A 16,960-nucleotide genomic window follows, 5' to 3' on the forward strand; every position below is an offset into this window, starting at 1 on the left:
AACTATACAATTACCCTTAAGTGCCCCTTAAGCTGATTACCAAATATCTTGATATGTGTGTATGCTGATAGTCATTCAGTTCTAAAGATTTCATAATTTATCTTATTCCTTGTTAAAATCTATAGATGATTTAGGAGTGTGTTTTTGTCCCAAATATATTAGATTTTGTCATCTATTATTGTTGATTTCTAATTTAATTACATTTTTTAATGTTAAAGAACTTTATCAATGTACTAAGATTTGAGAATTCTTTTGTCCCATATGAATTTGAAAAGAATGTAGTCTCTGTATGCTCTCTTTAAGATTTGAATCATTCGTTTTATTTTGAACATTTTATTTTGTTTTAGGTGAAAGTTTACACAGCAATTAGTTTCCTATTCAACAATTCATACACAAAGTGTTCCATGACATTGGTTGCTCTCCCCTCAGTGTGTCAGCACTCTCCCCATTTCCACCCTGCCTTCCCTGTTTCCATCCCTCCAGTTTCCCTGCTTCTTCTCATCTTTTCTTTTAGGCAAATATTGCCTGTTTGGTCTTGTGGAATTGACTGTTTTAAGGAGCACATTCCTCGTGGCTGTTACTGTTTATTTTATAGGCCAATCTATTATTTGGCTGAAAGGTGACCTCTGGGATTGGCTTCAGTTCCAGGTTAAAAGGATGTCTTAGGGTGATAATCTCAAGGGTTCCTGTAGTCTCTATCAGTCTAGTAAGTCTGATCTTTTTTATGAATTTGAGTTGTATTCTACATTTTTCTCCCATTCTGACCAGGACATTCTGTTGTGTCCCTGGTTAGAGAGGTCATTAGTGGTAGCCAGGCACCATCTAGTTCTTCTGGTCTCAGGCCGTGGTTTGTGTGGGCCTTTAGCCCTCTGGACTAATTGCTTCCCTGGGTCTTTGGTTTCATTCACTCTCCTTTCCTCTAGATGGGAAGAGGCTAAAGGTTGTATCTTAGATTGTCGCTCACATGCTTTTAAGACCCCAGATGCTACTCACCAAACTGGGATGTAGAGCATTATCTTTATAAACTATGTTATGCTAGTTGGCCTAGATATTCCCCGAGACAATGGTCCTTAGCCTTCAAGCCTAGTAATTCAGTCCCACGAGGTGTTTGGGTATGTCTAAAAAGTTTCCATAACTGTGCCCCCTATGTGCTCTATTATATATGTGAGTATATATGCAGCACATACAAATATGTATATACAAATGGCCACAGCTATACCTATATATGCACACACATGGACACCCATATGCCCTCCCACACATATACAGCATACATATCTGCCTATGTAACCACTTGTATATTTTTGATTGTTACTACTGTTGTGAAGAATTGCAGATGTTATAGCATTTACCGTAGTTGTCCTTTATTCTTGTGTACCTCTCAGTGTCTTCATTTGCCTTGGTCACGTTGTGCTGATTTCCCTCATATTGTGTATTGCCTTTCCTGCCACCATAATTAACACGTCTACTATCTAGTGATTCTCCCTCCCTCTCTTGTAGCAAAGAATGTTGCTTTCTGTGCATAAACCTATTCTTGACTTTTTATAAAAGTGGTGTCATACAATATTTGTCCTTTTGGGATTGACTGATTTCACTCAGCATAATGTTCTCCAGATTCATCCATGTTATATTTTGCCAACACATCATTATTCTTTATCATTGCATAGTATTCCTTTTTTTGTATGTACCATAGTTTGTTTATCCATTTATCCATCGATGGACACTTAGGTTATTTCCATCTTTTTGCTATTGTGAATAATGCTGCAATGAACATGGGCACACATTTTTGTCACTGCTCTTACTTCTCTATGATATACACGTAGGAGTGGAATTGCTGGATCATACGGTATTTCTATTTCTAGCTTTTGGAGGAATCACCATACCGTTTGCCATAATGGTTGTACCATTTTACACTTCCACCAGCAGTGTATAAAAGTTACAATCTCCCCATAACCTCACCGGCATTTGTTGTTTTCTGTTTTTTGATCAGTGCCATTTTTGCAGGGGTGAGATGGTATCTCATTGTACTTCGATTTGCATCTCTCTTTTTTTAACGGCTAATGATTGTGAGCATCTCTTCATGTGTTTGTTAGCCTCATGAAAGTCCTATCTGTTCATGTCCTCTCCCCTTTTTTTGATTAGATTGTTTTCTTTTTGTTGATGAGGTATTGAAGTTTCCTGTATGGTTTAGAGATTACACCCTTGTCAGATATGTCGTTGCCAAAAATTTTTTCCCAGTGTGTAGGTTCTCTTTTTAATCTTCTGGTAAAGTCTTTTGATGAGCATAAGTATTTAATTTTTAGGAGGTCCCAGTTATCTAGTCTATCTTCTCTCGTTTGTGCATTTTCAGTTATGTTTGATAGTGTATTTGTAGCATAGATTAGGGCCCCTGGCTTTGTCCCTATGTTATCTTCAGGAACTTTATAGTTTTAGGTTTAAGGCTTAAGTCTTTGATCCATTTTGAGTTAAATTTTGTGTATACTGTAAGGTATGGCCCTTGTTTCATTTTCCTGCAATGGATTTCCAGTTTTGTCAGCACCATTTGTTAAAGGGACTTTCTCTTCTCCATCGAATGGACTTCCACACTTTGTCAAAGATTAGCTGTGCAGAGACGGATGGATTTACTTCTGAGTTCTCAATTCTATTCCATTGTTCTATGTGTCTGTCATTGTACCAGTACCAGGCTGTTTTGACTATCGTGGCTATATAGTAAGTTCTGAGATCAGGAAGTGTGAGGCCTCCGACTTTGTTCTTCCATAATGCTTTAGCTATCTAGCGCCTCTTCCCATATAAAGTTGGAGATTAGTTTTTACATTTCGTTAAAGAATGTTGTTGGGATTTGGATTGGGATTGCATTATATCTATAAATCACTTTGGGTAGTATTGACATTTTCACAAAATTATGTTTTCCAATCCATGAACATAGATTGTTTTCCCATTTATGTAGATCTCTTTTTGTTTCTTCCAGTAGTAATTTGTCATTTTTCTTGTATAAATCTTTTACATCTCTGGGTAGATTTATTCCTAGTATTATATACTTTGGGGAGCTATTGTAAATGGTATTGTTTTCTTGATTTTCTTTTTGGAGTTCTTGTTAGTGTAGAGGAACCCCACTGATTTTTCTATGTTGATCTTGTACCCTGCCACTTAGCTGAACGCTTTTATTAGTTCCAGTAACTTTCTTGTGGAATCTCTGGAGTTTTCTACGTAATGGATCATGTCCTCTGCACATAGGGATAGTTTTGCTTCTTCCTTACCAATTTGGATGCCCTTTATTTCTCTTTCTTGTCTTCTTGCTGTGGCTAGGACTTCCAGTAAAATATTGAATAAAAGTGGTGATAACGGGCATCCTTGTCTCATTTCTGTTCTCAAGGAGAATGCTTTCAGTCATTGAGAATAATGTTGGTTGTATGTTTTGCACATATGCCCTTAATTATATTGAAGAATTTCCCTTCTATCCCTATTTTCTGAGAGTTTTTATCAGGAAGATGTGTTGGATTTTATCAACTGCCTTTTCTGTATTGATTGAGATGGTCATGTGATTCTTTTCCTTTTTTTATTTATGCGATGAATTATTCTGATTTATTTTCTAATGTTGAACCACTCTTGCACTACTGGTATGAATCCCATCTGGTTGTGATATATTATTTTTTTGATATGCTGTTGAATTCTGTTGCCTAAATTTTTTTTTGGTGGCATCTTTACCTGGCTTTGGTATTAGTGTTATGCTGGCTTTAAAGAATGAAATAGGGAGTATTCCTTCCTTTTCTATGTTCAGGAATAGCCTGAGTAGAACTGGTGTCAACTCTTCTCTGAATGTTTGGTAGGACTCTCCAGTGAAGCCATCTGGGCTGAGGCTTTTTTTTTTTTTTTGAATGATATCTTCAATTTCTTCTTTTGTTATGGGTCTATTTAGGTTTCCTGCCTCTGTTTGTGTTAGTTTAGGTAGGTTGTGAGTTTCTAGAAATTCGCCCATTTCTTTTAGGTTTTGAAATTCGTGGCTACAGTTTTTCACAGTATTCTCTTATGATCCTTTTTATCTCACCCGGTTCTGTTATAATGTCGCCCGTTTTATTTTGGTTATTTGCGTTTTTTTCCTTTTTCAGTTTGGCCAGTGGTTTGTCAACTTTATTGATCCTCTCAAAGAACCAACTTCTAATCTTGTTGATTCTACTGTTTTTCTATTTCATTTATTTCTGCTCTGATCTTTGTTATTTCCTTTCTTTTGGTGACTGTGGACTTCTTTTATTGCTCCTTTTCTATTTGTTATAGTTAAAGGGTTAAGTTATTTATTTTGAACCATCTTTTTTGATATGTGCATTTATTTCTATAAATATTCCTCTGAGCACTGCTTTTGCTGTATCCCAAAGGCCTTGGTATGCTGTGTTTTCATTCTTATTTTATTCTAAGAATTTTTAAATTTATTTTTAATTTCTTCTAGAATCCAATAGTTTTTTAAGTAAGGTGTTATTCAGTTTCCATGTATTTAATTTTTCCCTTGCTTTTTGTTATCGATTTCTAGTTTTGTAGTGTTATGGTCAGAGAAGATGCTTTGTATTACGTTGATGTTCTTTGATTTATTAAGGCTTGCTTTGTGGCCTAAGATATGGTCTATTCTAGAGAATAATCCATGTGTGCTAGAGAAGAGAGTATACTATGCTGCTATTGGGCGGTGTGTTCTGTATATGTTCTTGAGGTCAAGTTGGCTGACTGTGTTATTTAGATTTTCTGTATCTTTATTTTCTTTCTAGTTGTTTTGTCCTTCATTGAAAGTGGTGTGTTAAAGACCCCTACTATTATTGTAGAACTGTCTATTTCTCTTTCCAATTCTGTTAGAGTTTATGTATTTTGGAGCTCTGTCATTGGGTGCACAACTTATTTTGGTTGTTCCCTCTTGATTAATTGACCTTTTAATCATTACATAACATCTTTCTTTGTCTTTTATAATGGATTTTTACTTAAAGTTTACTTTATCAGAGATTATTATTACCATTCCTGCTCTCTCTTGGTTACTTTTTGCTTGATATATTTTTTCCCATCCTTTGATTTTTAACCTATTTCTTTGTGTATTTGTAGGCAACATATTAATAGGTCATGTTTTATTATCTACTCTGCCACTCTTTGCCTCTTGTTTCGTGCATTTAAACCATTTACATTGAGTGTGCTTACGGATAGGTATGAATTTACTGCTGCCATTTAGTTAGGCTTCTTTGTGGTGCTAACAGTTTCTTTGTTCCTCTTAATTTTCTCTGCTGAATTCTTCTTGTTCAAGGATTTTCTTTTAATTTCCTTTGTTCTTGTTGATTTTATGTTTACTGAGTCTTTGATTTTCTTCTTTTTTATTCTGGTGAGTAGATTTATTAATTTTCTTTGTGGTTATTCTGATATTTGCCTTTATCATCCTAAGTCTAAAACAGCTTCTTATATCTTGATATCACCTTTACTTGCTCTCCACATAGAAGTTCTACAACTACACCATTTATTTCCCCTTTTCATTTTGAATTTGTTGTCATTTACAGATTGATATTTCTGGTTCCCCGTTTTCAGTTTTGCAGATTTATTTTATTTTCAGAATTCTTTATCTGGGTTGGTATCTAGGTGATGCTGTTGTGTGTCTTGATCTCAGGCTGTTGTCTGATGTTTTTGGTTCACTGTCCAAAGACTGACTCCCTTTAATATATCTTGTAAGGTTTGTCTGGTTTCTACATTTTCCCTTAATTTCTGTTTATCTGGAAATGTCCTAGTTTCACCTTTGTATTTCAAAAGCAAAGTTTTTGTGTATGATTCTTCATTGGCAATTCTTTTTTTTTTTTCAGAGTTTTACATATGTCATTCCATTGTCTTCTTGCCTGCATGGCTTCTGCCAAGAAATCAGTGCTTAGTCTTATTGGTGTCCCTTTATATAGGTGATATTTCACTTTTTACTAGCTGCTCTCAGGATTCTTCTTTTGTCTTTGGTTTTGGAAAGTTTGATTATGATACGTTTTGGTGACTTTCTTTTGGGCTCTATCCTATATAGGTTTCACTGAGCTTCTTGGAAGGAAACCTTGTCTTTCACGATACAAGGGAAATTTCTGTCAATAAATCTTCAAAAGTTCTGTGTGTGCTTTTTTCTGCTCCTCCTCTTCTGGAATTCTAATTACGTATAAATTCTTCCTCTTGATAGTGTCCCACATAACTCTTAGGCTTTATTCATTTTTCTTCATTCTTTTTTCTGATTGTTCCTCAAACAGATTAGTATTAAGGGATTTCTCCACTATTTTGCTGATTCTTTCTTCCATTGATTCAATTCTACTTTTATGTCCACCCATTGGGTTACCTATTTCGATATTTTATTGTTAACCTTAGGGTTTTCCGGTTCTTTCATATGGCTGCTAATTGTATATTTTTGTCATTTTGTTCTTGTATTGTTTTCCTAAAATTTTCTAGGGTTTTGTCTGTTTTCCTTGATCTCTTTGGGAATTCTGTCTACAAATCTTTTAAATTCCTTATCAGGTAGTTTATTACCATTTCTTCCTCAGGAAGGTTTTTTGCCCTTTATTGTGGTCACTTTTTTGAGCTATCTTACTGTTTTTTCATATGATTTGTTATTGTTTGCTATCTCCGAGGCATTAAGGTGCTTTTTTAAATTTATGTATTAATTGATTCATGTTTGTCTTGTCCTGATTTTTGTCTTGTTTTGTTTTGATATATCAGGGCGAGTGGGGCAGGCCTGCTCTGCTGATCACTTGTTGGTCAGAACAGAAGCACTCATCACTTACCTCCAAGTGGGCAGGGCACCAGCAGGCAGGGCAAGCCTGTGTTGCTGTTCACTGGGCATGCTGGGCAGCTGAAGGTGGGCTAGGCGGGCTCAGTCCACTGCCTACCATTGGTCCAACAGTGCCGGAGTGTGCAATGGCACTCACTGGGTGGGCAGAGCTACGTGCCAGGTGGCTGTCGCAGGTGAACAGGAGGTGGGAGCACTCTCTGCCTCTCACTGGGTGTATGAGGGGTGGTAGCGGGTGGTGTCGTTGGCAACGAGGAGTTCGGGGTCCCCTCTGCTGCTCACCGTGTAGACAGGGTGAGGGCCAGAGGGTATGGCAGGCGACAGGGAGTCCAAGGAGCTCTCTGCTGCTTGCCAGTGGGCAGGGCAACAGGCGTGGTATGTGGCAGGTGACCAGGAGCACAAGGCATTCCCTGCTGCTCACCAGGTAGGTGGGCAACCAGGATCATGGGGCTTTCTCTGCTACTTGCCTAGGGGTGAGGCATGAGGCAGGTGGATGTGGTGTGCAATTGGCGGTGTGGGAGCACTTACTGTCTCTTGCCGAGTTAACAGGGTATGGGGTCTGGCAGATGGGTTTGGTGAGGAAAAGGGGGGCTCGTACTGCATTCCCCAGACTGGCAGGGCAGCAGAAGTGGGGGTGTTTTACCACCAATTTCCAGTAGGGCAGAGGGAGGGGGGATGTGTTCCTCTGGTCACCAGGTGTGGCTACCTGGGCACTTCCCATTGGATGCAGCCAAAAATTGGGACCTGTCCACGGGGGCAGGCTGCCCATTGTGTGATCAGGTAGGGGACCTCCTGCTGACACTGTATGAATCTATTACTACTTGTGCACCACCCACTCTAATGGTTAGGGACCAACTCTGGTGAGTGGTCCCGTCTCTGGATCCCAGCTCCCTCTCTGCTCTGTGGACACCAGGATTCCTGGAGCTCTTGCCCTCCCTCCTGTACTTTCCACCCTTAGACCCAGTTTATGTTCTGCTCACCATACTTCATTCTAGGAATGTCTACAGGATTTCTCTGTCTCCTACTGGGAATTCTGTGAAGTTGCCTTCCTGTGTTCCTCACCCAGGATCGCTGCTGGCTTTGTCTCAAGATGGCCATGCTGTGCCAGGCTGGCTGGCAGGACACCTCTGCTCTGTATCTCTCCTTGTTTATTGTGCTCATTCAGTTTCTTTTTCCATTTGGTGTTCGATCGAATTTGCTATCCTTCTATTTGACACTCAGTGTTACAGAACTGTCATCTATATGCTTCACTTGGTTTTTCAGGTCTTTGCTCTAGCGGGACAGTGTGGTATATCTGACTAAGCTGCTATCTTGGGCCATCTCCTCGTGTTCATCTATTTTTACAAATGTTGCTTTTGTTATTCTATTTACTGGATAAAAGGCTTTGTATTTCGGTTGTTCAAATCTTCTGCTGAATCCTTACTGATTTTTGCCTGCTTGATCCATCAGTGTTTTACAGGGCTATATTAAAATTTCCCACTATTATTATTGTTCTTCTATTGTGTTTTATTTGACATATTTTAAGCAATAATAATAGGTGAAACAGAGATACTTCTTAACCTTCAGTCAAATATTATGAAAACCTTAACTTAATATTGCTGCTGCATTATCCTTATGTGCCAAATCTTCACACATTTACCTCAGTACGAATTGAATCCTTTTTTTTTTTTTACCAAGGTATAGAGAATATGCAAAGACGAACTGTTTATGTGTCCTTTTCACTCTTTTTTAGAAGAAGACAAGTATATTACAGATTTTAAGTTTGAACTTTTAAGATGAAATCTGCAATAGCATATTCCAGGGTAACATGAAGAATTAAAAATTTCTTTCTTTTCTGGTAACTTTTAGGAATTCTCTTTATCCTTGACATTCTGAAGATTTTTTCAGACGTGGAAGAGCAGGTTTTAAAGAATTTATCCTGCTGGACATTCAGTGGATCGTTTTAATCTGAGGACTCAATTCTTCCTTACATTTTGGGACACTTTTTCCTACTATTACTCTGAATATTGTTGCTGTTGTTGTTAGGTGCTGTCGAGTTGGTTCCAACTCACAGCAACCCTATGTACCACAGAATGAAACACTGCCCAGTCTTGTGCCATCCTCTCAATTGTTATGTTTGAGCCCATTTTTGCAGTCACTGTGTCAACCCATCTTATTGAAGGTCTTCCTCTTTTTTGCTGACCCTCTGCTTTACCAAGCACAATGTCCTTCTCTAGGGACTGGTTCCTCCTGATAACATGTGCAAAGTATGTGAAACAAAGTCTCACCATCCTTGCTTCTAAGGAGCATTCTGGCTGTACTTCTTCCAAGACAGATTTGTTCTTTCTTCTGGCAGTCTGTTGTATATTCAATATTCTTCACCAACGCCATAATTCAAAGATGGCAATTCTTCTTCAGTCCTCCTTATTTATTGTCCAGCTTTTGCATGCATATGAGGTGATTGAAAACACCATGGCTTGGGTCAGGTACACCTTAGTCCTTAAAGTGACATCTTTGTTTTCTTAACATTTTAAAGAGATCTTTTGCAGCAGATTTGCCTACTGCAATGTGTCGTTTGATTTCTCGACTGCTGCTTCCACGGGCACTGATTGTGGATCCAAGGAAAATGAAATCCTTTGCAACTTCAATCTTCTCTCCATTACCGCTCTTTAATTTTCTCTTCTTTCCTCCAGGAACTCCTACTAGGTTGATATTAGGACTTCTCTATGTTCCACGTTTCTTAATTTATTTTTACACTTTACATATCTTTGACTGTTACACTATATACTCAGAGAATTCTTCAGCTCCACTTTTGGGTCTTCAATTTCTCTTCAGCGATTTTAATCATAATCAAGTTTTAAGATTTTGTAATCTTTAATCCTTTTTAATGACCACATATCCCCTTGCATTTCTTGGAAGATGTAATTGGCAGTTGCCCAAGAATGACCTTGGCACTGTCTTCTCTGGCCCTGAACACCTCATCATGTCTGCTGAGATCCACCCAGGCTAGGGTCCAATGGAGCAAACGGGAAAGATGCAACCATCTTGAGATGGGATACTAGCCATGGTGGCAGGTCCTGCCTCCTTCATTCCAGAGGCAACTGCCTCATCTCGGCCTGTGGAAGAACCTGTTATGGGAGGAAACAGAGCCCAGGTCTCAGCTACATTCATGTGAAAATAGCTACAGAGCATTTTAGCATAAAAAAAAATAGGAAAATACAAATGTAAGGAAGCAAAAGTATGAAATTGGAGGCAATAAAATTGGAGGCAGTTAGGACAAGAAAAATAAAGTGTATCAGTCTTTTATCCTATGTATTTAAGCAGGCCTTCTGCAATTTTTCTAAGAAGTATGACTACTCTTTCTACACTGATGTGTTCTTATCAGTATCAGTTACATAAACAAAGCAGCTTCTAGGTGCTAGGTGGTGCTGTTCTTGATTACATTTGAGAAAACATTACTAAATATCTTTATGTTGGAAATGAAAAAAAGATCAAGTTTTATGGAAAGTTTTTACATTTCATGAGCACTCACTGATCTTTCACTTAAAATATATCCATTTTATATTATTTCAAAATTTGTACATTTTTAGACGTTGTTGTTGTCGTCGATGTTAGGTGCCATCGAGTTGGTTCCCACTCATAGTAACCCTACGTACAACAGAAACACTGCACGGTCCTGCACTATCTTCTCAACTGTTGCTATGTCTGAGCCCACCACTGCAGCCAATGTGTCAGTGCATCTCATTGAGAACCTTCTGCTTCTTCATTGACCCTCTACTTTACCAAGCATAATGTCTTTCTCCAGGAACTGATTCCTCCTGATAACATGTCCAAAAGTACATGAGAGGAAGTCTTGCCATCCTCCCTTCTAAGGAGCATTCTGGCTGTACTTCTTCTAGGACAGAGCAGTTCGTTCTTCTGGCAGTCTGTGATATATTCAATATTCTTTGCCAATACCATAATTCAAAGGCATCATTCTTCTTCAGTCTCCTTTATTCGTTGTCCAGCTTTTGCATGCATATGAAACAACTGAAAATACCATGGTGCATCTTAGTCCTCAAAGTGACATCTTTGCTTTTTAACACTTTAAAGAGGTCTTTTGCAGCAGGTTTGCCTACTGCAATATGTCATTTGGTTTCTTAACTGCTGCTTCTGTGGGTGTTGATTGTAAAGTGAAACACTTGACAACTTCAATATTTTCTCCATTTATCATGACGTTGCTTATTGGTTCAGTTGTGAGGATTTTTGTTTTCTTTATGTTGAGATGCAATCCATACTGATGGCTGTACATTTTATCTTCATCGGTAAGTGCTTCAAGTCCTCTTCACTTTCAGCAAGCAAGGTTTTGTCATCTGCACATTGCAGGTTGTTAATGAGCCTTCCTCCAATCCCGATTTGTCACATTTTTCTTTTAGACGTTAAAAAAAAAAAACAAACCTGTTGCTGTAGAGTCGATTCCAACTCATAGCGACCCTAAAGGACAGAGTAGAAGTGCCCCATAGGGGGTTTCCAAGGAGCGTCTGGCGGATTTGAACTGCCAACCTTTTGGTTAGCAGCCATAGCTCTTGACCACTACACCACCAGGATTCCCTTTTAGACATTAGGTTTACTAAAAACGACACTGTATTTTACTCAAATTAGTTCTTTTACTTAAGGTTTTTGGCATTATTCAGATCTTCTGATAGCTTGTTTAGATTAAAACCTGGATTTCTCTAAAACCACCAAGCTTTTACTTATATGGAAACCCTGGTCGCGTAGTGGTTAAGTGCTACGGCTGCTAACCAAAGGGTCAGCAGTTCAAACCCGCCAGGCGCTCCTTGGAAACTCTATGGGGCAGTTCTACTCTGTCCTACAGGGTCGCTATGAGTTGGAATCGACTCGACGGCACTGGGTTTGGTGTTGGTTTTTACTTATATGTCAAGATTATTCTATTAATTTATAGCAATTTTAATTTGGATTTCAATCTTTGCTTATTTTTTGAGAGATCACGTTATCTACCAAAAGTTGAATGCCCACAATTTTTATTCCTATCAATATCCTCTCTATGTCAGCATTGAGAGACTGCCTGTCATTTTCCATGGTGATGATTTTGTTTCTGGCTTTTCTAACCTGTTGGTCAAGAGATGTTAATCAGTAAGGATGTATCAGGATAACTTCCTCTATGAATGATGCTATTCAAATGTTCCAGATTTTCATCTGATACTAATTATATAGCAATCATTAAAATACCACTCTTGTCCATACTTACTGTTTTCTTGGCACCAGGTTACCATTTGTACTTCTTCAAATAATCGTCAGCCTATAGGTTCAGCCTACATTGAGGTATAGTCTGTCAATAGTTTTTTCATTGCTACAGTTGATCTGTTTAAGCGTCATCCTAAGTTTAATTTAAGGGAGTTAGCAATTCTGTGGATCCAATTGCCAGCTGGAAACACAGCTTCAATCCACTTAGAATTCATAATCTTGGGCAAATTGAGGAGTCTCATAAGTAAAATATAGATAATACGTTTGGGTCAATTATTTATAGGACCTTGTACATAACAGTATGCCATTAATGAAGCAGTCATTTTTATCACAAAACATACTTCCAACAGGACGCTGCTTTGTTTCATTCACTAACATAACTTTTCCTGCTTTTAATGTTTTTCTGGCTTTCTGATTCCTTCTTGGTTAGGTCATCTCCTCAAATCTATCTTTAACTCTGATATGCCAAAATAATTCACAGCTCTACTGTTTTAGCATTACCTTCCTGGACTCCTCACCTTATGTTTCTAAACATAATGTTTGGCTCCCCAAACTTCTGGACTAATTTTCAGATCATTCTTTCTTCTTTTACGTTATTATCACAGAACAATAACATACTTTATTAAGCTGGTGAAATGTTACCTTTGAAAATAAAATTCGATATATAATATTGAATTGCCTTTTCAGTAAGGGACAAATAATTTTGAAGATGTAGGTAAGGCCTTAAATTCCAGCATCAGGAATTAAACCTGATTTTGTAGGTAATGAAGGCTCATTGAAGGCTTTTGAATGAGCTATCTGAGGATGAAACTACAATATGTATAGATATGGGTGCCTCTGCAGGAGGGACAACCAGTTAGGCAACACTGGGCAACAGTTTTTAAAACAGTGAGAATCTGAACTAGAGAAATGGCAGCAGGACCAAAGAGCAAGGGACCTCTTCTAGAGATTTTATAGAGATAGAGTTTAATTTATGGAGGCATTGAATGTAGGAGCCAAAGATAAAGAGTCAAAAATGTCCCGAAGGTTTGAGTACCGACTGATCGAGAAGATGGTGGTAAATCTAGCAAAAATCCTAATTCTTAAATTTTTAGTTTTCAATTTCTTTTAACAAATCCTTCAAAAATCCTTGCTGAGCACATCAAGTATTTTTATGATGGCCCACAGAACCACATTGAATAACAGAAGTTGGAAAGACCAAAGAAAGAGAAATTAAGGAGATAATAGTGTTACAAAGTACCTCAAATTTGTCTCTTTTCTTAGAAATTAAACACTCTCCAGGATGTGACAGCAGCAACGGTCTAGAAATGATTAACTCATTACTAACGTAACGTGAAAAATGTTCAATGATTTTGATGTCAAGCCAATAATCACTGTGCCCAGACAGCTATCTATCCTTTATCCTGAGACTTTTTAACAGGGGCCTGAGACTCACAGGTGAATTAAATCTTTTATTCTTTGCAATAAAATTTAAATTGTGACTACACCGAATTCATATTCAAGACTTACTACAAAATATAAGTATTAAAAGCTTCATGATCCAACATCTAAGGGGCAAAGGGGCTTGTGATTCAATATTATGTTCATGCTCTATTTTCAGTGTTTTGGTTAAAATTACAGATTGAGAGAGAGAGAGGACTGGATTTGAATCCCGCTTCCACCATCTGCTACCTGTGTGAGCTTGGACAAATTATTTTCAGTTTCCTCACCTGGGTTGTTGTGAAGATTAAATGAAATAAATAACGTAAAACTCTTAAAGTATGGTGAGAACAATAACAGTTAGCAATTCTTATTAATGGTACTGTCAGGAAGAAACCAAAACCAAAGCAGTTGCTTTTGAGTCCATTCCAACTCACGGTGACCCCATGTGTTATAGAGTAGAACTGCTTCATAGGGCTTTCTTGGCAGGAATCTTAACAGAAGCAGATCACCAGGCCTTTTCTTCCACAGTAGGAGTGGACTGAGTATATATAAACCCTGTTGCCATCAGTGATTCTGACTCATAGTGACCCTATAGGACAGAGTACAACAGTTCCATAGGGTTTCCAAGACTGTAATTTTTAGGGAAGCCCAGAGACACATCTTTTTCCCTCAGGGCCGCTGGTAGGTTCGAACTGCTGACCTTCGGTACTGTCCCTCTCTCTCTCTCTCTCCATATAGTGCATAGCATACATACAGGAAATAGGAACCCCTGCTGACCACAACCACCTCCTTTATCTCCAACCATACAGAACTCCAACAAGAGCCTAGGGCAGTAATCTTGCTGCACCTATAAATGGACGTTGTTCGAAAACGTGATTTACACAAAATTCAAAACATAATTACTGTGCAACAGGTAAAACTGCACTGCGACGGAGGAAAAGTATTAGGACCAACAACGACGATTACCTTCTGCTCCCTCAGAGCCCGGTCCACCTCACGACTGGCAGACCAGAGGCGCGCGGCGCGGCGGAAGGGCCGGGGACCGCGCTTGACCTCGCGGGGCGGCGGCGGCGGCGACGGCGGCGGCGGATTCGCGGCGCGGCCCCCTCTGCGGCCGTTGAGCCCCCTGCGCAGTTGCACGCAACACGCGCCTGCGGCCGCCGCCTCCTCCCCGCCCGCGGCCGCACGCGCATGCGCGGTTAGCAGTCGCTGCTGGGCGGCCGGCCGGCGGGATTGGTCTGGGGAGACGCGGGGACCAAGTGGCAGCGACTCGGACATCAGAGCTGCCACTGCCGAAAACAGGCCCGCAGGACAGGTGTGTGAGCTGTCGGCCACCTTCCCGCTGCCGTTTGCCCTTGAGCTGCTGTGAGGGATCGGAGTCGTTGCTGCTTCCCCCCGGGTGGGGTTTCCCGGGCCGCACCCCCTTTTTTGCGACTCGAAAGGTTAAACCGGCTGGAGTCAGGTGAGGGGTGGAGGCTGAGATCAGGGAGACGAGGCTTGGGAAGTGCCGCGAACCAGGCTCTCGGGGCCTCCCGCGGCAACCCGGGCGGCGGGAGTGGATGGTCGCGGGCCGTTGGGTCCTGCGGCACCGCCGTGTCCACCTGCTGCACCGCCGTGTCCACCTGCTGCGCTGGGCCGAGCGGAACGGCCCGGCACCCCCGAGCCTGCCAGTCCTGCAGCGCAGGGGCCGCGGGGCCGAGGCCGTTATTCCAGCGGTTACGTCTCGGGCCCGTTCCACGCTCGAGCCTGGGGCGCGCTCCCGAGGGCTGTGAGGTGGCCCGGGGCGCGTCTGGCGCCGCTCGCTCCACCCGCGACTGCCCTCAGAAACACAAACAAAAACAGTATAGGCTCAGCTTACGCAATCCCCGCCGCTGTGAAGGAGAGGGGACCCAACGCTCACCGCGGAGGTGGCCTGTGACTCTTGGCCACTCCCTCGATGCGCTGTCTGGAGACCAATGTGTGCCGCTGGGGAGGGAGCGAGAGGGTTGGATTGAATCCAAAGAAGCCCTAATTACGGGAGACTCATTATCGCCTCGAGCCTCTTTCGATCATTTCAGACACTTTAGCTGATTTATTTATAGCATCTGTCCCAAGCAACGAGGAGGAGGCATTGCTTGGGATTTAAAAGCAAATGGCATCAAAGCTCAGGATGAGGAGAAAGTAAATCCTATGGCCATTGGAAGAAGTCTCAAATTAGGAGAGGGTTAATTTATATTGGAAGTTTTGGGTGCAGAAAAGCCAGCGGGGATCTGATCTAGTCTGTGATTTTGCTTGCTGTTAATTTTTTTTTTTCATCACTCTATAGGTCACTTAATCAGTCTAGAGTAGCCCTCCTTTTTTTTTTTAGTTGTAAATTCGACCTCTTTTCATTTTACAGTTTTGTCTTTACATCTGATCGGTTTGATCTTCCAATTGCATGTAGACCTTATCCCCAGATCCTTAGAACAAAATATTCTGTTTTTCATCTTATTTATTTAGTTGATACGGTTAATTTTTTGTGTGTGATTGATATAAGTATGTTAATTAAAAAAAAAGTTGCTGTCCAGTCGATTCTGATTCATAGCGACCTTATAGGACAGAGTAGAACTGCCCCGTAGGGTTTCCAGGGAGCACCTGGTGGATTCGAACTGCCAGCCTTTTGGTTAACAGCCATGGCTCTTAATCACTATGCCACCAGGGTTTCCAAGTATGTTAACAGTCTGTAGAAATTGCACAGTACTATAAATTAGCCTTACTACTTGTTTTCAGTACCTAGAAATTTTTAGTGTTCTTAATTATAAAACTAGAATTATCAACTTTAATGGACCTTTGAGATTATCTAGCTCAACACTTTCACTTGACAAATGAAAAAACAGACTCAGTAATTTTGATCACTTGCCTTTTTAATAATAGAAGTAGGATCTTGGTATGATAGTGCCAAATCCGGTGTAATTTCTATTCTGTCATTCCCTACTTGAGTTCCTGAAGCTGCGTGACAACTAAAACTTTAAATAGGTGATTTTCAGACACTGCTTCTGAAGCTTACCAGTGTTGAGTGAGTCCTGCGTTCTGCTGTTAATATTGAATAACAGTGGAAAGGCATGTAAATTACAAGAAATAGCATAAATAGAAGCATGAATGTATTAAATAGCTGAGTGTTGGAGAGAGTGAAAGAAATGAGGCTTAGAAAGGACAGAATTTATGCTGAGAACTACAGAGAACTGTTGAACTTAAAAAAAATTTATTATGCTTTAAGTGAAAGTTTACAAATCATGTCAGTCTCATACGATGAACATTTTTATAAACAGTAAAATAAGACTTGTTCTTTTAGAAAAGTCATGCTAGTGACAAGCAGAGGAAGTATTTGGAGATTGGCGGGCTGGAAATGAAGAGGCTAAGTGGCATTTTACTAATCCCTTTCAGAAGTGATGGTTCCTAAGTTAAGGCTGTAGCGTGGGAATAGACGAAAGACTAAGAAATCAAGAAATACCTGAATGGATTTAGTTACGATGCGTTAGGGGATCAGTGAGAGAGAATAGCCTTAAGATGACTGCAAGGTAACTGCCCGAG

General features: G+C 40.0%; 1 protein-coding gene across 3 annotated transcripts in view; it reads left to right on the forward strand.

Annotated features, from left to right (window-relative positions):
• CLGN (calmegin) overlaps positions 1 to 16,960 on the forward strand; it is a 100,742-nt gene that overhangs the window by 7,683 nt on the left and 76,099 nt on the right. Inside the window, exon 1 of one of the 3 annotated variants that reach the window (XM_023548702.2) lies at positions 14,619 to 14,726. The exons of 1 other annotated variant lie outside the window; for it this stretch is intronic. The gene's annotated coding sequence lies outside the window, so the exon portion shown is untranslated. One more of the 3 variants, XM_064285295.1, reaches the window with a different exon arrangement.

This window comes from Loxodonta africana, chromosome 5, assembly GCF_030014295.1.
Source record: "Loxodonta africana isolate mLoxAfr1 chromosome 5, mLoxAfr1.hap2, whole genome shotgun sequence".
NCBI lineage: Eukaryota > Metazoa > Chordata > Mammalia > Proboscidea > Elephantidae > Loxodonta > Loxodonta africana.